Source organism: Nerophis ophidion, linkage group LG01 (assembly GCF_033978795.1).
Source record: "Nerophis ophidion isolate RoL-2023_Sa linkage group LG01, RoL_Noph_v1.0, whole genome shotgun sequence".
Lineage (NCBI taxonomy): Eukaryota > Metazoa > Chordata > Actinopteri > Syngnathiformes > Syngnathidae > Nerophis > Nerophis ophidion.
This window is the reverse complement of record NC_084611.1, coordinates 69,359,112-69,378,055: the sequence shown is the minus strand read 5'-3', so window position 1 is coordinate 69,378,055 and position 18,944 is coordinate 69,359,112. Positions and strand designations below refer to the sequence as shown.

General features: G+C 41.9%; 15 non-coding genes across 15 annotated transcripts; 7 read left to right on the top strand and 8 right to left on the bottom strand.

Annotated features, from left to right (window-relative positions):
- Positions 1-573: 573 nt before the first annotated feature.
- trnav-aac (transfer RNA valine (anticodon AAC)) lies at positions 574-646 on the top strand. The gene has a single exon. It is a non-coding gene; the product is annotated as a tRNA-Val (tRNA).
- Positions 647-1,984: 1,338 nt separating this feature from the next.
- On the bottom strand, positions 1,985-2,055 carry trnag-gcc (transfer RNA glycine (anticodon GCC)). Its single transcript has one exon. It is a non-coding gene; the product is annotated as a tRNA-Gly (tRNA).
- A 1,917-nt stretch (positions 2,056-3,972) lies between these two features.
- trnav-aac (transfer RNA valine (anticodon AAC)) lies at positions 3,973-4,045 on the top strand. The gene has a single exon. It is a non-coding gene; the product is annotated as a tRNA-Val (tRNA).
- A 1,340-nt stretch (positions 4,046-5,385) lies between these two features.
- trnag-gcc (transfer RNA glycine (anticodon GCC)) lies at positions 5,386-5,456 on the bottom strand. The gene has a single exon. It is a non-coding gene; the product is annotated as a tRNA-Gly (tRNA).
- A 1,563-nt stretch (positions 5,457-7,019) lies between these two features.
- On the bottom strand, positions 7,020-7,090 carry trnag-ccc (transfer RNA glycine (anticodon CCC)). Its single transcript has one exon. It is a non-coding gene; the product is annotated as a tRNA-Gly (tRNA).
- Positions 7,091-7,307: 217 nt separating this feature from the next.
- trnav-aac (transfer RNA valine (anticodon AAC)) lies at positions 7,308-7,380 on the top strand. Its single transcript has one exon. It is a non-coding gene; the product is annotated as a tRNA-Val (tRNA).
- A 1,340-nt stretch (positions 7,381-8,720) lies between these two features.
- On the bottom strand, positions 8,721-8,791 carry trnag-ccc (transfer RNA glycine (anticodon CCC)). The gene has a single exon. It is a non-coding gene; the product is annotated as a tRNA-Gly (tRNA).
- Positions 8,792-9,008: 217 nt separating this feature from the next.
- Positions 9,009-9,081, top strand: trnav-aac (transfer RNA valine (anticodon AAC)). Its single transcript has one exon. It is a non-coding gene; the product is annotated as a tRNA-Val (tRNA).
- Positions 9,082-10,423: 1,342 nt separating this feature from the next.
- trnag-ccc (transfer RNA glycine (anticodon CCC)) lies at positions 10,424-10,494 on the bottom strand. Its single transcript has one exon. It is a non-coding gene; the product is annotated as a tRNA-Gly (tRNA).
- Positions 10,495-10,711: 217 nt separating this feature from the next.
- On the top strand, positions 10,712-10,784 carry trnav-aac (transfer RNA valine (anticodon AAC)). The gene has a single exon. It is a non-coding gene; the product is annotated as a tRNA-Val (tRNA).
- Positions 10,785-12,123: 1,339 nt separating this feature from the next.
- On the bottom strand, positions 12,124-12,194 carry trnag-ccc (transfer RNA glycine (anticodon CCC)). Its single transcript has one exon. It is a non-coding gene; the product is annotated as a tRNA-Gly (tRNA).
- Positions 12,195-12,411: 217 nt separating this feature from the next.
- On the top strand, positions 12,412-12,484 carry trnav-cac (transfer RNA valine (anticodon CAC)). Its single transcript has one exon. It is a non-coding gene; the product is annotated as a tRNA-Val (tRNA).
- A 1,044-nt stretch (positions 12,485-13,528) lies between these two features.
- Positions 13,529-13,602, bottom strand: trnan-guu (transfer RNA asparagine (anticodon GUU)). The gene has a single exon. It is a non-coding gene; the product is annotated as a tRNA-Asn (tRNA).
- Positions 13,603-13,823: 221 nt separating this feature from the next.
- On the bottom strand, positions 13,824-13,894 carry trnag-gcc (transfer RNA glycine (anticodon GCC)). Its single transcript has one exon. It is a non-coding gene; the product is annotated as a tRNA-Gly (tRNA).
- A 217-nt stretch (positions 13,895-14,111) lies between these two features.
- trnav-aac (transfer RNA valine (anticodon AAC)) lies at positions 14,112-14,184 on the top strand. The gene has a single exon. It is a non-coding gene; the product is annotated as a tRNA-Val (tRNA).
- The last annotated feature ends 4,760 nt before the right edge of the window (positions 14,185-18,944 follow it).

The following is an 18,944-nucleotide window of genomic DNA, read 5'->3' as shown; positions in this document are numbered from 1 at the left end:
TGGGCTTGAACCCCCATCCTCTCAGTTAACAGCTGAGCGCGCTGAACAATTGCGCAACAGAGACTGACTTCTAACCTTGATTCATTACTCCCCCAATTATTAGAAAATCTCTTTTTACGATGGCCCAATGTCATTGTCTTTGGATGGGAGTAACTTGGAGTACTCCACTTCAGTCTTCGGTAAGTCCAATATGCCTTCTGAGTGGAATGCCTGTGTCTTGCGGTTGTCACAAAAATCGCTTTTGTCCCTTATGAATATTATTTAAAATCTAAAAAAAGCAACAGATGAATTAGCCGGGAATCGGACCCGGGTCTCCCGCAAGGGAAGCGAGAATTCTACCACTGAACCACCAATGCCTGCATAACAATGTTGGTTCATGAACTCGGTTAAGAGGAAGAGCGTTTGAAATGCTACGAAGTGGAACACATTCTACGTGCACAAGGGATATAACAACATCCACAAAAGGCAAGAAATGCAATGCAGTTAATAACAGCAATGAGACTTGCGAGCCACATGTTTTCCATCGGCCGAATATCAACTTGTGAATCTTGACAAAGGTGTGTTCTTGCAGCAGTTTCCATGGTGTAGTGGTTATCACATTCGCCTAACACGCGAAGGGTCCCCTGTTCGAAACAGGGTGGAAACAAGCCTTTTTTTTTACTTTACTTCTTACCTTTATACATAAACCGGGAAATAAATAATAGCAAGGTCCTGTGTTTTTATCATGAAGTAGTTTGCAACATACCTGATCAGCTCATGTTCAGCTGAGCACACACAACACCAAATTTAGAGGGTTCTCATATAGGCAGACCTCAGGCTTCAAGATCATGAAGGCTGGGTTCCGTGGAAATGTCATGCACAAACCAGTGAAATCTATCATTCATTCAAGTCACTGTATTCTCCGGGCGTTGGATGGATTGTAACTGTACTGTTGAGATTGACTTATAAGATGTTTAAACTCACCTTAGCAGGAATCATAAATGTAATTCCCAAAGAGTTAGAGAAGACAGCTGTGGGCTGAATGGGTGTTGGCCTTTGTTTCAATACATGAATCAGTCAAAGATTCACCTGAAACCAAAACCTTAGCAGAGGATGGTTTCGATCCATCGACCTCTGGGTTATGGGCCCAGCACGCTCCCGCTGCGCCACTCTGCTGTCTTAAGCCTAAAAGGGCTTACTTTGGTTAGTATCCAGACAAACTACAAGTAACAAAGTGATTTGGAACCCAACTGAAGTCGTGTTTATTTCTGAGTGCTGGTTTTGTCCACATTTAAAATAGCATTTCTTATTAAGAAATTGTAGTCAACATCAAACTCTGTGGATCCATTGGGATTTCATTCAAAACGAATAGAAGTTAGGCCCACATTCATGTGGTTTGAGAACAAACTGAGAAAGTGATACAGAAAAAACACCAAGACACTGACAGGATTTCAGCCAAACATCTCCCGTTTAACAAACAGGCATCTTGACTGACAGCTACAGCGCCTGGAACATCATGGATTTCAACTTGATGCCTATAACCCTATACTCAACGGATAGCCAATTTGAGGGGAGAGCATTGATTATCACTATTTTAAACAAGCACGGTTGCAAACGTGGCACACGTTTTATCTCGAATCTATTGTGCCAATTTAGAGAAGGACACGGGCTGTACAAGAAAACCCTCAAATTGTGCTCGTGGCAAAGCATCGTCCCTGGGTGGGCTTGAACAACTATCCTCTCAGTTAACAGCCGAGGGCGCTGCCCAATTGCGCCGCAGAGACTGACTTTTAAATTTGATTCATTACTCCCCCAATTATTAGAAAATCTCTTGTTACGATGGCCCAATGTCATTGTCTTTGGATGGGAGTAACTTGTAGTACTCTGCTTCAGTCTTTGGTGAGTCCAATATACCTTCTGAGTGGAATGCCTGTGTCTTGCGGTTGTCACAAACATTGCCTTTGTCCCTTATGAATATTATTTAAAATCTAAAAAAAGCAACAGATGCATTGGCCGGGAATCGGACCCGGGTCTCCCGCATGGCAAGCGAGAATTCTTCCACTGAACCACCAATGCCTGCATAACAACTTTTGTTCATGAACTCGGTTAAGAGGAAGAGCGTTTGAAATGATACGAAGTGGAACACATTCTATGTGCACAAGGGATATAACAACATCCACAAAAGGCAAGAAATGCAATGCAGTTAATAACAGCAATGAGACTTGCGAGCCACATGTTTTCCATCGGCCGAATATCAACTTGTGAGTCTTGACAAAGGTGTGTTCTTGCAGCAGTTTCCATGGTGTAGTGGTTATCACATTCGCCTAACACGAGAAGGGTCCCCTGTTCGAAACAGGGTGGAAAAAAGCCTTTTTTTTACTTTACTTCTTTCCTTTATACATAAACCGGGAAATAAATAATAGCAAGGTCCTGTGTTTTTATCATGAAGTAGTTTGCAACATACCTGATCAACTCATGTTCAGCTGAGTACACACAACACCAAATTTAGAGGGTTCTCATATAGGCAGACCTCAGGCTTCAACATCATGAATGCTGGGTTCCATGAGAATGTCATGCACAAACCAGTGAAATCTGTCATTCGTTCAAGTCACTGTATTCTCCGGGCGTTGGATGGATTGTAACTGTACTGTTGAGATTGACTTATAAGATGTTTAAACTCTCACCTTAGCAGGAATCATAAATGTAATTCCCAAAGAGTTAGAGAAGACAGCTGTGGGCTGAATGGGTGTTGGCCTTTGTTTCAATACAAGAATCAGTCAAAGATTCACCTGAAACCTAAACCTTAGCAGAGGATGGTTTCGATCCATCGACCTCTGGGTTATGGGCCCAGCACGCTCCCGCTGCGCCACTCTGCTGTCTTAAACCTAACAAGGCTTACCCTGGTTAGTATCCAGACAAACTACTAGTAACAAAGTGATTTGGAACCCAACTGAAGTCGTGTTTATTTCTGAGTGCTGGTTTTGTCCACATTTAAAATGGCATTTCTTATTAAGAAATTGTAGTCAATATCAAACTCTGTGGATCCATTGGGATTTCATTCAAAACGAATAGAATTTAGGCCCACATTCACGTGGTTTAGGAAAAAACTGAGAAAGTGATACAGAAAAAACACCAAGACACTGACAGGATTTCAGCCAAACATCTCCCGTTTAACAAACAGGCATCTTGACTGACAGCTACAGCGCCTGGAACATCATGGATTTCAACTTGATGCCTATAACCCTATGCTCAACGTATCGCCAATTTGAGGAGAGAGCATTGATTATCAGTATTTTAAACAAGCACGGTTGCAAACGTGGCACACGTTTTATCTCAAAACAATTGTGCCAATTTAGAGAAGCACACGGGTTGTACAAGAAACCCCTCAAACTGTGCTCGTGGCAAAGTGTCGTCCCTGGGTGGGCTTGAACCCCCATCCTCTCAGTTAACAGCTGAGCGCGCTGAACAATTGCGCAACAGAGACTGACTTCTAACCTTGATTCATTACTCCCCCAATTATTAGAAAATCTCTTTTTACGATGGCCCAATGTCATTGTCTTTGGATGGGAGTAACTTGGAGTACTCCACTTCAGTCTTCGGTAAGTCCAATATGCCTTCTGAGTGGAATGCCTGTGTCTTGCGGTTGTCACAAAAATCGCTTTTGTCCCTTATGAATATTATTTAAAATCTAAAAAAAGCAACAGATGAATTAGCCGGGAATCGGACCCGGGTCTCCCGCAAGGGAAGCGAGAATTCTACCACTGAACCACCAATGCCTGCATAACAATGTAGGTTCATGAACTCGGTTAAGAGGAAGAGCGTTTGAAATGCTATGAAGTGGAACACATTCTACGTGCACAAGGGATATAACAACATCCACAAAAGGCAAGAAATGCAATGCAGTTAATAACAGCAATGAGACTTGCGAGCCACATGTTTTCCATCGGCCGAATATCAACTTGTGAGTCTTGACAAAGGTGTGTTCTTGCAGCAGTTTCCATGGTGTAGTGGTTATCACATTCGCCTAACACGCGAAGGGTCCCCTGTTCGAAACAGTGTGGAAACAAGCCTTCTTTTTGACTTTACTTCTTACCTTTATACATAAACCGGGAAATAAATAATAGCAAGGTCCTGTGTTTTTATCATGAAGTAGTTTGCAACATACCTGATCAGCTCATGTTCAGCTGAGCACACACAACACCAAATTTAGAGGGTTCTCATATAGGCAGACCTCAGGCTTCAACATCATGAATGCTGGGTTCCATGAGAATGTCATGCACAAACCAGTGAAATCTGTCATTCATTCAAGTCACTGTATTCTCCGGGCGTTGGATGGATTGTAACTGTACTGTTGAGATTGACTTATAAGATGTTTAAACTCTCACCTTAGCAGGAATCATAAATGTAATTCCCAAAGAGTTAGAGAAGACAGCTGTGGGCTGAATGGGTGTTGGCCTTTGTTTCAATACAAGAATCAGTCAAAGATTCACCTGAAACCTAAACCTTAGCAGAGGATGGTTTCGATCCATCGACCTCTGGGTTATGGGCCCAGCACGCTCCCGCTGCGCCACTCTGCTGTCTTAAACCTAATAGGGCTTACTCTGGTTAGTATCCAGACAAACTACTAGTAACAAAGTTATTTGGAACCCAACTGAAGTCGTGTTTATTTCTGAGTGCTGGTTTTGTCCACGTTTAAAATGGCATTTCTTATTAAGAAATTGTAGTAAACATCAAACTCTGTGGATCCATTGGGATTTCATTCAAAACGAATAGAGGTTAGGCCCACATTCACGTGGTTTAGGAAAAAACTGAGAAAGTGATACAGAAAAAACCCCAAGACACTGACAGGATTTCAGCCAAACATCTCCCGTTTAACAAACAGGCATTTTGACTGACAGCTACAGCGCCTGGAACATCATGGATTTCAACTTGATGCCTATAACCCTTTACTCAACGTATAGCCAATTTGAGGGGAGAGCATTGATTATCAGTATTTTAAACAAGCACGGTTGCAAACGTGGCACACGTTTTATCTCGAAACTATTGTGCCAATTTAGAGAAGGACACGGGCTGTACAAGAAAACCCTCAAATTGTGCTCGTGGCAAAGCATCGTCCCTGGGTGGGCTTGAACAACTATCCTCTCAGTTAACAGCCGAGCGCGCTGACCAATTGCGCCGCAGAGACTGACTTTTGAATTTGATTCATTACTCCCCCAATTATTAGAAAATCTCTTGTTACGATGGCCCAATGTCATTGTCTTTGGATGGGAGTAACTTGGAGTACTCTGCTTCAGTCTTTGGTGAGTCCAATATGCCTTCTGAGTGCAATGCCTGTGTCTTGCGGTTGTCACAAACATTGCTTTTGTCCCTTATGAATATTATTTAAAATCTAAAAAAAGCAACAGATGCATTGGCCGGGAATCGGACCCGGGTCTCCCGCATGGCAAGCGAGAATTCTTCCACTGAACCACCAATGCCTGCATAACAACGTTTGTTCATGAACTCAGTTAAGAGGAAGAGCGTTTGAAAAGCTACGAAGTGGAGCACATTCTACGTGCACAAGGGATATAACAAAATCCACAAAAGGAGAGAAATGCAATGCAGTTAATAACAGCAATGAGACTTGCGAGCCACATGTTTTCCATCGGCCGAATATCAACTTGTAACTCTTGACAAAGGTGTGTTCTTGCAGCAGTTTCCATGGTGTAGTGGTTATTACATTCGCCTCACACGCGAAAGGTCCCCTGTTCGAAACAGGGAAGGTCCTGTGTTTTTATCATGAAGTAGTTTGCAACATACCTGATCAGCTCATGTTCAGCTGAGCACACACAACACCAAATTTAGAGGGTTCTCATATAGGCAGACCTCAGGCTTCAACATCATGAATGCTGGGTTCCATGGAAATGTCATGCACAAACTAGTGAAATCTGTCATTCATTCAAGTCACTGTATTCTCCGGGCGTTGGATGGATTGTAACTGTACTGTTGAGATTGACTTATAAGATGTTTAAACTCTCACCTTAGCAGGAATCATAAATGTAATTCCCAAAGAATTAGAGAAGACAGCTGTGGGCTGAATGGGTGTTCGCCTTTATTTCAATACACAAATCAGTCAAAGATTCACCTGAAACCTAAACCTTAGCAGAGGATGGTTTCGATCCATCGACCTCTGGGTTATGGGCCCAGCACGCTCCCGCTGCGCCACTCTGCTGTCTTAAGCCCAAACGGGCTTACTCTGGTTAGTATCCAGACAAACTACTAGTAACAAAGTGATTTGGAACCCAACTGAAGTCGTGTTTATTTCTGAGTGCTGGTTTTGTCCACATTTAAAATGGCATTTCTTATTAAGAAATTGTAGTCAACGTCAAACTCTGTGGATCCATTGGGATTTCATTCAAAACGAATAGAAGTTAGGCCCACATTCATGTGATTTGAGAACAAACTGAGAAAGTGATACAGAAAAAACACCAAGACACTGACAGGATTTCAGCCAAACATCTCCAGTTTAACAAACAGGCATCTTGACTGACAGCTACAGCACCTGGAACATCATGGATTTCAACTTAATGCCTATAACCCTATACTCAACGGATAGCCAATTTGAGGGGAGAGCATTGATTATCAGTATTTTAAACAAGCACGGTTGCAAACGCGGCACACGTTTTATCTCGAAACTATTGTGCCAATTTAGAGAAGGACACGGGTTGTACAAGAAACCCCTCAAACTGTGCTCGTGGCAAAATGTCTTCCCTGGGTGGGCTTGAACCCCCATCCTCTCAGTTAACAGCTGAGCGCGCTGACCAATTGCGCAACAGAGACTGACTTCTAAACTTGATTCATTACTCCCCCAATTATTAGAAAATCTCTTTTTACGATGGCCCAATGTCATTGTCTTTGGATGGGAGTAACTTGGAGTACTCCACTTCAGTCTTCGGTAAGTCCAATATGCCTTCTGAGTGGAATGCCTGTGTCTTGCGGTTGTCACAAAAATCGCTTTTGTCCCTTATGAATATTATTTAAAATCTAAAAAAAGCAACAGATGAATTAGCCGGGAATCGGACCCGGGTCTCCCGCATGGGAAGCGAGAATTCTACCACTGAACCACCAATGCCTGCATAACAATGTTGGTTCATGAACTCGGTTAAGAGGAAGAGCGTTTGAAATGCTACGAAGTGGAACACATTCTACGTGCACAAGGGATATAACAACATCCACAAAAGGCAAGAAATGCAATGCAGTTAATAACAGCAATGAGACTTGCGAGCCACATGTTTTCCATCGGCCGAATATCAACTTGTGAGTCTTGACAAAGGTGTATTCTTGCAGCAGTTTCCATGGTGTAGTGGTTATCACTTTCGCCTAACACGCGAAGGGTCCCCTGTTCGAAACAGGGTGGAAACAAGCCTTTTTTTTGACTTTACTTCTTACCTTTATACATAAACCGGGAAATAAATAATAGCAAGGTCCTGTGTTTTTATCATGAAGTAGTTTGCAACATACCTGATCAGCTCATGTTCAGCTGAGTACACACAACACCAAATTTAGAGGGTTCTCATATAGGCAGACCTCAGGCTTCAACATCTTGAATGCTGGGTTCCATGAGAATGTCATGCACAAACCAGTGAAATCTGTCATTCATTCAAGTCACTGTATTCTCCGGGCGTTGGATGGATTGTAACTGTACTGTTGAGATTGACTTATAAGATTTTTAAACTCTCACCTTAGCAGGAATCATAAATGTAATTCCCAAAGAGTTAGAGAAGACAGCTGTGGGCTGAATGGGTGTTGGCCTTTGTTTCAATACAAGAATCAGTCAAAGATTCGCCTGAAACCTAAACTTTAGCAGAGGATGGTTTCGATCCATCGACCTCTGGGTTATGGGCCCAGCACGCTCCCGCTGCGCCACTCTGCTGTCTTAAACCTAATAGGGCTTACTCTGGTTAGTATCCAGACAAACTACTAGTAACAAAGTGATTTGGAACCCAACTGAAGTCGTGTTTATTTCTGAGTGCTGGTTTTGTCCACGTTTAAAATGGCATTTCTTATTAAGAAATTGTAGTAAACATCAAACTCTGTGGATCCATTGGGATTTCATTCAAAACGAATAGAGGTTAGGCCCACATTCACGTGGTTTAGGAAAAAACTGAGAAAGTGATACAGAAAAAACACCAAGACACTGACAGGATTTCAGCCAAACATCTCCCGTTTAACAAACAGGCATTTTGACTGACAGCTACAGCGCCTGGAACATCATGGATTTCAACTTGATGCCAATAACCCTATACTCAACGTATAGCCAATTTGAGGGGAGAGCATTGATTATCAGTATTTTAAACAAGCACGGTTGCAAACGTGGCACACGTTTTATCTCGAATCTATTGTGCCAATTTAGAGAAGCACACGGGTTGTACAAGAAAACCCTCAAACTGTGCTCGTGGCAAAGTGTCGTCCCTGGGTGGGCTTGAACCCCCATCCTCTTAGTTAACAGCTGAGCGCGGTGACCAATTGCGCCACAGAGACTGACTTCTAAACTTGATTCATTACTCCCCCAATTATTAGAAAATCTCTTGTTACGATGGCCCAATGTCATTGTCTTTGGATGGGAGTAACTTGGAGTACTCCACTTCAGTCTTCGGTGAGTCCAATATGCCTTCTGAGTGGAATGCCTGTGTCTTGCGGTTGTCACAAAAATCACTTTTGTCCCTTATGAATATTATTTAAAATCTAAAAAAAGCAACAGATGCATTGGCCGGGAATCGGACCCGGGTCTCCCGCATGGGAAGCGAGAATTCTACCACTGAACCACCAATGCCTGCATAACAATGTTGGTTCATGAACTCGGTTAAGAGGAAGAGCGTTTGAAATGCTACGACGTGGAACACATTCTACGTGCACAAGGGATATAACAACATCCACAAAAGGCAAGAAATGCAATGCAGCTAATAACAGCAATGAGACTTGCGAGCCACATGTTTTCCATCGGCCGAATATCAACTTGTAAGTCTTGACAAAGGTGAGTTCATGCAGCAGTTTCCATTGTGTAGTGGTTATCACATTCGCCTAACACGCGAAAGGTCCCCTGTTCGAAACAGGGTGGAAACAAGCCTTTTTTTGACTTTACTTCTTACCTTTATACATAAACCGGGAAATAAATAATAGCAAGGTCCTGTGTTTTTATCATGAAGTAGTTTGCAACATACCTGATCAGCTCATGTTCAGCTGAGCACACACAACACCAAATTTAGAGGGTTCTCATATAGGCAGACCTCAGGCTTCAACACCATGAATGCTGGGTTCCATGAGAATGTCATGCACAAACCAGTGAAATCTGTCATTCATTCAAGTCACTGTATTCTCCGGGCGTTGGATGGATTGTAACTGTACTGTTGAGATTGACTTATAAGATGTTTAAACTCTCACCTTAGCAGGAATCATAAATGTAATTCCCAAAGAGTTAGAGAAGACAGCTGTGGGCTGAATGGGTGTTGGCCTTTGTGTCAATACAAGAATCAGTCAAAGATTCACCTGAAACATAAACCTTAGCAGAGGATGGTTTCTATCCATCGACCTCTGGGTTTTGGGCCCAGCATGCTCCCGCTGCGCCACTCTGCTGTCTTAAAACTAATAGGGCTTACTCTGGTTAGTATCCAGACAAACTACTAGTAACAAAGTGATTTGGAACCCAACTGAAGTCATGTTTATTTCTGAGTGCTGGTTTTGTCCACATTTAAAATGGCATTTCTTATTAAGAAATTGTAGTCAAAATCAAACTCTGTGGATCCATTGGGATTTCATTCAAAACGAATAGAAGTTAGGCCCACATTCACGTGGTTTAGGAAAAATCAGAGAGAGTGATACAGAAAAAACACCAAGACACTGACAGGATTTCAGCCAAACATCTCCCGTTTAACAAACAGGCATCTTGACTGACAGCTACAGGTCCTGGAACATCATGGATTTCAACTTGATGCCTATAACCCTATACTACTCAATGGATAGCCAATTTGAGGGGAGAACATTGATTATCACTATTTTAAACAAGCACGGTTGCAAACGTGGCACACCTTTTATCTCAAAACTATAGTGCCAATTTAGAGAAGGACACGGGCTGTACAAGAAAACCCTCAAAATGTGCTCGTGGTAAAGCGTCGTCCCTGGGTGGGCTTGAACAACTATCCTCTCAGTTAACAGCCGAGCGCACTGGCCAATTGCGCCGCAGAGACTGACTTTTAAATTTGATTCATTACTCCCCCAATTATTAGAAAATCTCTTGTTACGATGGCCCAATGTCATTGTCTTTGGATGGGAGTAACTTGGAGTACTCTGCTTCAGTCTTCGGTGAGTCCAATATGCCTTCTGAGTGCAATGCCTGTGTCTTGCGGTTGTCACAAAAATCGCTTTTGTCCCTTATGAATATTATTTAAAATCTAAAAAAAGCAACGGATGCATTGGCCGGGAATCGGACCCGGGTCTCCCGCATGGGAAGCGAGAATTCTACCACTGTACCACCAATGCCTGCATAACAATGTGGGTTCATGAACTCGGTTAAGAGGAAGAGCGCTTGAAATGCTACAAAGTGGAACACATTCTACGTGCACAAGGGATATAACAACATCCACAAAAGGCAAGAAATGCAATGCAGTTGATAACAGCAATGAGACTTGCGAGCCACATGTTTTCCATCGGCCGAATATCAACTTGTAAGTCTTGACAAAGGTGAGTTCTTGCAGCAGTTTCCATGGTGTATTGGTTATCACATTCGCCTAACATGCAAAAGGTCCCCTGTTCGAAACAGGGTGGAAACAAGCCTTTTTTTGACTTTACTTCTTACCTTTATACATAAACCGGGAAATAAATAATAGCAAGGTCCTGTGTTTTTATCATGAAGTAGTTTGCAACATACCTGATCAGCTCATGTTCAGCTGAGCACACACAACACCAAATTTAGAGGGTTCTCATATAGGCAGACCTCAGGCTTCAACATCATGAATGCTGGGTTCCATGAGAATGTCATGCACAAACCAGTGAAATCTGTCATTCGTTCAAGTCACTGTATTCTCCGGGCGTTGGATGGATTGTAACTGTACTGTTGAGATTGACTTATAAGATGTTTAAACTCTCACCTTAGCAAGAATCATAAATGTAATTCCCAATGAGTTAGAGAAGACAGCTGTGGGCTGAATGGGTGTTGGCCTTTGTTTCAATACAAGAATCAGTCAAAGATTCACCTGAAACCTAAACCTTAGCAGAGGATGGTTTCGATCCATCGACCTCTGGGTTATGGGCCCAGCACGCTCCCGCTGCGCCACTCTGCTGTCTTAAACCTAATAGGGCTTACTCTGGTTAGTATCCAGACAAACTACTAGTAACAAAGTGATTTGGAACCCAACTGAAGTCATGTTTATTTCTGAGTGCTGGTTTTGTCCACATTTAAAATTGCATTTCTTATTAAGAAATTGTAGTCAACATCAAACTCTGTGGATCCATTGGGATTTCATTCAAAACGAATAGAAGTTAAGCCCACATTCCCGTGGTTTGAGAACAAACTGAGAAAGTGATACAGAAAAAACACCAAGACACTGACGGGATTTCAGCCAAACATCTCCCGTTTAACAAACAGGCATCTTGACTGACAGCTACAGCGCCTGGAACATCATGGATTTCAACTTGATGCCTATAACCCTATACTCGACGGATAGCCAATTTGAGGGGAGAGCATTGATTATCACTATTTTAAACAAGCACGGTTGCAAACGTGGCACACGTTTTATCTCGAAACTATTGTGCCAATTTAGAGAAGGACACGGGCTGTACAAGAAAACCCTCAAAATGTGCTCGTGGCAAAGCGTCGTCCCTGGGTGGGCTTGAACAACTATCCTCTCAGTTAACAGCCGAGCGCGCTGACCAATTGCGCCGCAGAGACTGACTTTTCACTTTGATTCATTACTCCCCCAATTATTAGAAAATCTCTTGTTACGATGGCCCAATGTCATTGTCTTTGGAGGGGAGTAACTTGGAGTACTCTGCTTCAGTCTTCGGTGAGTCCAATATGCCTTCTGAGTGCAATGCCTGTGTCTTGCGGTTGTCACAAAAATCGCTTTTGTCCCTTATGAATATTATTTAAAATCTAAAAAAAGCAACAGATGCATTGGCCGGGAATCGGACCCGGGTCTCCCGCATGGGAAGCGAGAATTCTACCACTGTACCACCAATGCCTGCATAACAATGTGGGTTCATGAACTCGGTTAAGAGGAAGAGCGCTTGAAATGCTACAAAGTGGAACACATTCTACGTGCACAAGGGATATAACAACATCCACAAAAGGCAAGAAATGCAATGCAGTTGATAACAGCAATGAGACTTGCGAGCCACATGTTTTCCATCGGCCGAATATCAACTTATAAGTCTTGACAAAGGTGTGTTCTTGCAGCAGTTTCCATGGTGTAGTGGTTATCACATTCGCCTCACACGCGAAAGGTCCCCTGTTCGAAACTGGGTGGAAACAAGCCTTCTTTTGACTTTACTTCTTACCTTTATACATAAACCGGGAAATAAATAATAGCAAGGTCCTGTGTTTTTATCATGAAGTAGTTTGCAACATACCTGATCAGCTCATGTTCAGCTGAGCACACACAACACCAAATTTAGAGGGTTCTCATACAGGCAGACCTCAGGCTTCAACGTCATGAATGCTGGGTTCCATGGAAATGTCATGCACAAATCAGTGAAATCTGTCATTCATTCAAGTCACTGTATTCTCCGGCCATTGGATGGATTGTAACTGTACTGTTGAGATTGACTTATAAGATGTTCAAACTTTCACCTTAGCAGGAATCATAAATGTAATTCCCCAAGAGTTAGAGAAGACAGCTGTGGGCTGAAAGGGTGTTGGCCTTTGTTTCAATACAAAAATCAGTCAAAGATTCACCTGAAACCTAAACCTTAGCAGAGGATGGTTTCGACCCATCGACCTCTGGGTTTTGGGCCCAGCAAACTCCCGCTGCGCCACTCTGCTGTCTTTAACCTAATAGGGCTTACTCTGGTTAGTATCCAGACAAACTACTAGTAACAAAGTGATTTGGAACCCAACTGAAGTCGTGTTTATTTCTGAGTGCTGGTTTTGTCCTCATTTACAATGGCATTTCTTATTAAGAAATTGTAGTAAACATCAAACTCTGTGGATCCATTGGGATTTCATTCAAAACGAATAGAAGTTAGGCCCAGATTCACGTGGTTTGAGAACAAGCTGAGAAGGTGATACAGAAAAAACACCAAGACACTGACAGGATATCAGCCAAACATCTCCCGTTTAACAAACAGGCATCTTGACTGACAGCTACAGTGCCTGGAACATCATGGATTTCAACTTGATGCCTATAACCCTATACTCAACGTATAACCAATTTGAGGGGAGAGCATTGATTATCAGTATTTTAAACAAGCACGGTTGCAAACGTGGCACACGTTTTATCTCGAAACCACTGTGACAATTTAGAGAAGGACACGGGCTGTACAAGAAAACCCTCAAACTGTGTTCGTGGCAAAGTGTCGTCCCTGGGTGGGCTTGAACCACCATCCGCTCAGTTAACAGCAGAGCGCGCTGACCAATTGTGCCACAGAGACTGACTTCTAAATTTGATTCATTACTCCCCCAATTATTAGAAAGTCTCTTGTTACGATGGCTCAATGTCATTGTCTTTGGATGGGAGTAACTTGGAGTACTCTGCTTCAGTCTTCGGTGAGTCCAATATACCTTTTGAGTGGAATGCCTGTGTCTTGCGGTTGTCACAAACATTGCTTTTGTCCCTTATGAATATTATTTAAAATCTAAAAAAAGCAACAGATGCGTTGGCCGGGAATCGGACCCGGGTCTCCCGCATGGCAAGCGAGGATTCTACCACTGAACCACCAATGCCTGCATAACAATGTCTGTTCATGAATTCGGTTAAGAGGAAGAGCGTTTGAAATGCTACAAAGTGGAACACATTCTACGTGCACAAGGGATATAACAACATCTACAAAAGGCAAGAAATGCAATGCAGCTAATAACAGCAATGAGACTTGCGAGCCACATGTTTTCCATCGGCCGAATATCAACTTGTAAGTCTTGACAAAGGTGTGTTCTTGCAGCAGTTTGCATGGTGTAGTGGTTATCACATTCGCCTAACACGCGAAAGGTCCCCTGTTCGAAACAGGGTGGAAACAAGCCTTTTTTGACTTTACTTCTTACCTTTATACATAAACCGGGAAATAAATCATAGCAAGGTCCTGTGTTTTTATCATGAAGTAGTTTGCAACATACTTGATCAGCTCATGTTCAGCTGAGCACACACAACACCAAATTTAGAGGGTTCTCATAAAGAAAGACCTCAGGCTTCAACATCATGAATGCTGGGTTCCATGAAAATGTCATGCACAAACCAGTGAAATCTGTCATTCGTTCAAGTCACTGTATTCTCCGGGCGTTGGATGGATTGTAACTGTACTGTTGAGATTGACTTATAAGATGTTTAAACTCTCACCTTTGCAGGAATCATGAATGTAATTCCCAAAGAGTTAGAGAAGACAGCTGTGGGCTGAATGGGTGTTGGCCTTTGTTTCAATACAAGAATCAGTCAAAGATTCACCTGAAACCTAAACCTTAGCAGAGGATGGTTTCGATCCATCGACCTCTGGGTTATGGGCCCAGCACTCTCCCACTGCACCACTCTGCTGTCTTAAACCAAATAGGGCTTACTCTGGTAAGTATCCAGACAAACTACTAGTAACAAAGTGATTTGGAACCCAACTGAAGTCGTGTTTATTTCTGAGTGCTGGTTTTGTCCACATTTAAAATGGCATTTCTTATTAAGAGATTATAGTAAACATCAAACTCTATGAGAGAATTTAAGGGGACACCTTCTGCCAATAAATGATTTATGGGGGGTCATAAATCAATGATTTATGAGGGGTCATAAATCAATGATTTATGAGGGGTCAAGTTCAAAGGTCAAATGTCAAGAGTCAAAGGTCAAATGGGTGTGGCTTACCCCGGAAGAGGGTGGAGTTAACACCTGAGGTGGGATTGGTTTAACAAGGAAGAGGGTGGAGTTTTAACCAAGAAGAGGGCGGGGTTTTAACCAGGAAGAGGGTGGAGCTTTAACCTGGAAGAGGGTGGAGTTAAGACTTGAAGTGGGAGTGGTTTAACAAGGAAGAGGGCGGAGTTTTAACCGGGAAGAGGGTGGAGTTAAGACCTGAAGAGGGAGTGTTTTAACCAGGAAGAGGGTGGGCTTTTAACCAGGAAGAGGTTGAAGCTAAGACCCGAAGAGGGAGTGGTTTAACCAGGAAGAGGGTGGAGTTTAAACCAGGAAGAGGGTGGGTTTAAGACCTGAAGAGGGTGGATTTAAGACCTGAAGAGGGAGTGATTTAACCAGGAAGAGGGTGGAGTTAAGATCTGAAGAGGAATTGGTTAAGAGGGAACAAAGGAAGGTTCAGGTTGAGGTCAGTTTTTAAGGAAGCTTGAGAATGTCATCTGATCAGCATCTGACCAGCCATTTGACAGTTTAAATGTTTACGATCGTCGCACACCGAAGATTCAGAGTGTCCTCTGATCAGCATCTGACCAGTCATTTGACAGTTTAAATGTTTACGATCATTTGAAACAACAACCAGACTTCCCGAAAACATATTTAAACGATTGGGAGGAACTAAATAGGTTAAGGTTAACCATATGTTTGACCCTGCTTCGATGTATTGATGGCTGGGAATGTTACGTGGGAAGATGTGGACACGCACACACACACATACACACACACACACACACATACGTGTTTGGGTGACATATCAGGACTCATGACAAAAACGTGACATATAGGGACATGCCTTTCCAATGGTCCTACAGGCCTGGGAATCAGACGGTTAGTGAACCAGAATCAGAGCTGCAATCTGTCTCTAAAGAACTATGACCACTGCTTGCTAATGATGAACTGAAACTTCCAAGTGTGCTTGAATTGGGGATTTCACTCTGTGTTTTGACTATCCCAAATGATTTGAAGGTGTCCTTCAAAAAATTTTGGGAGAGGCATGGTATGACTCTAAGATCACTGCTGCAAACACTTGTATCTGAAGAACTGCCTTTTGAGTCTGGAACATAGGTTTGATCTTCAAAATCTGTATTGTCGGAGTATTCAAGATCCAATATCTGATGGAAAATTAAATAACTTTAAACTACATTTCTAGGCCAACAACTTTAGTCAAACACTTTTTATATCTGCAGGTCGTTAAAATCCTACTAGAAATAATATTTGCATTTCTTAATAAGATTTATTTTTAGTAACAGTTTTAATCATATGGAAATATGTTTCCCCACTACAAATGACACATTCAATATCGCGCAACAAGGTCTTCCTCTTAATTTAACTGAAAGTGGCGCAGCACCACATTTTGTACGGCTTATACGTGAAAACTAATTGAAATTATATAATGTATTGTAGCCTTACAGAAGAAGTCACTTAAAATCACAAACTATTTTTTACTTTTCTTACCAATATTTTTGATAACAAATGGCACAATTCTAACAGGTTTGCCTCCTGTGCAAACACATTCGTCTCTGTGCTTCCCCAGACACACAACAACAATTCTAAAAGCCAATACTTTGATCACTGAAAACAGCGCTGCAGAATCCGGCTGTAAACAAGTGGCACTGCATTTTCTGGAGCGTTGTCAGCATTTCTGTGATCTGGAGATAAATTTAATTGAATTGAAGAAAAATGAGTTATAAGAAGTACAGTAAAAAGCACCAGAAGTAGGACAAAGCAAACATAACCTTTGGGTTCAACGTAGCTACAGTAAGAAAACACAAAAGTCCGGTGTGTGTTTTATACCATCGTAATTTTTGCAACATTCTATTTTGAATCTATGGATTTTTCAAGTGTCCAAATTAGAGTGGATGTAATGAAATAGACATGTAATAACCTTTTGGAAGGATGAATTCGGTTAATCGCTCACAGCTGAATCTGGAGAATGTTGAGATAGAACATCAACAGCTGGTGTCTGCAACAAAACACTAAACTATAATGTCAGAACTAATTAATTATAACATTATCAGCACTTTTTGTTGATAAAAATCTGAGCATACAATGCCAGATAAATGGTTAAGATTATTATAATGATTCAGCTCTTAGACAGTTCATTAAGAATGTAACACACACCATAAGGGACCTGAATTGAAACACTAATTTTAAAGGTTTTGACATTAACATTGTAACACACACTAACCTGGTTAAAAAATATGAGGACCTTATATGAAACACACCTAAGTCTTTCTTGGTCCAAACAATATGAGGACATGACGAGTGCTCACATGTAGAATTTATGCTGTTGACTTGTAACATCTCCTGTTTTGCTAAACATGAGTTCTAAACTCCCTACTGACTAACATGGATGTACCCTTACGAAATTGTTGTCATATAAACTGATCTGTGAGAGATTAAAATTAATAAATGTCTTTCAAAATATAGGGTGGGTCAAATTTAGAGCAGATATAGTAAAAATAGACATATAATAACCTGTTGGAGGGATGAAGTCGGTTTATCGCTCACATCTGAATTTGGAGAATGTTGAGATAGAACCCCAACAGTTGGTGTCTGCAACAAAACACAAAAATATAATGTAAGAAATAATTAACATTATCAGCACTTTCGGTTGATAATATTCTGAGCATATAATTCTACATAAACAGTAAAGATTATTATAGCGTTTTAGCTCTTAGACTATTATTTAAGAATGTAACATTCACTAAAATGTGGTTCAGAAAATATAAGGACCTGGATTGAAACACTCATTTTAAAGCTTTGAATTAAACATTGTAACACATACTAATGTGGTTCAGAAAATATGAGGACCTTATATGAAACACACTGAAGTCTTTTTTAGTTCAATATATATGAGTACATGACAAGTGATCACATATAAAATTAATGTTGCTGATCTGTAACATCTCCTGTTTTGCTAAACATGAGTTGTAAATTCCACACTGACTAACATGGATGTTCCCTTACAAAAATGTTGTCATATAAACTGATCTGTGAGAGGTTAAAAGGATTAAATGTCTTTTGAAGTATAGGTTGTGTCAAATTTTGAGCAGATATAGGGCAGCACGGTGGAACAGGGATTAGTGCATGTGCCTCACAAATCGAAGGTCCTGAGTAGTCCTGAGTTCAATCCTGAGCTCAGGATCTTTCTGTGTGGAGTTTGCATGTTTTCCCCGTGACTGCGTGGGTTCCCTCCGGGTACGCCGGCTTCCTCTCACCTCCAAAGACATGCACCTGGGGATAGGTTGATTGGCAACAATAAATTGGCCCTACTGCAGTGGTTCTTAACCTGGGTTCGATCGAACCCTAGGGGTTCGGTGAGTTGGGCTCAGGGGTTCGGCGGAGGTCAAGACACACCCGACTCATCGAATAAATAAAAACTTCTCCGTATCGGCGTATTGCGGATACGGCAACAGCAGAAGTCACACTCATTTGCATGTGTGTAATTTTTTGTGAGTTTATGCACTACGGCATGGCGTAGTGGGTAGAGCGGCCGTGCCAGAAACCTGAGGGTTGCAGGACACTTCACCCTTGCCCCCGGTGCCGCTCACACAGGTGAATGAATGATGAATGAATGATTGGTGGTGGTCGGAGGGGCCGTAGGCGCAAACTGGCAGGCCCGCTTCCATCAGTCTACCCCAGGGTAGCTGTGGCTACAGATGTAGCTTACCACCACCAGGTGTGAATGAATGATGGGTTCCCACTTCTCTGTGAGCGCTTTGAATATCTAACAATAGAAAAGCGCAGTATAAATCTAATACATTATTATTATTATTATTATTATTGTTGTTCTTTGAACAAGGTGATGTTCATGCACGGTTCATTTTGTGCACCAGTAAAAAAAAATCGTAACACATTTGTATGGGGAACATATTCACCATTAATTAGTTGCTT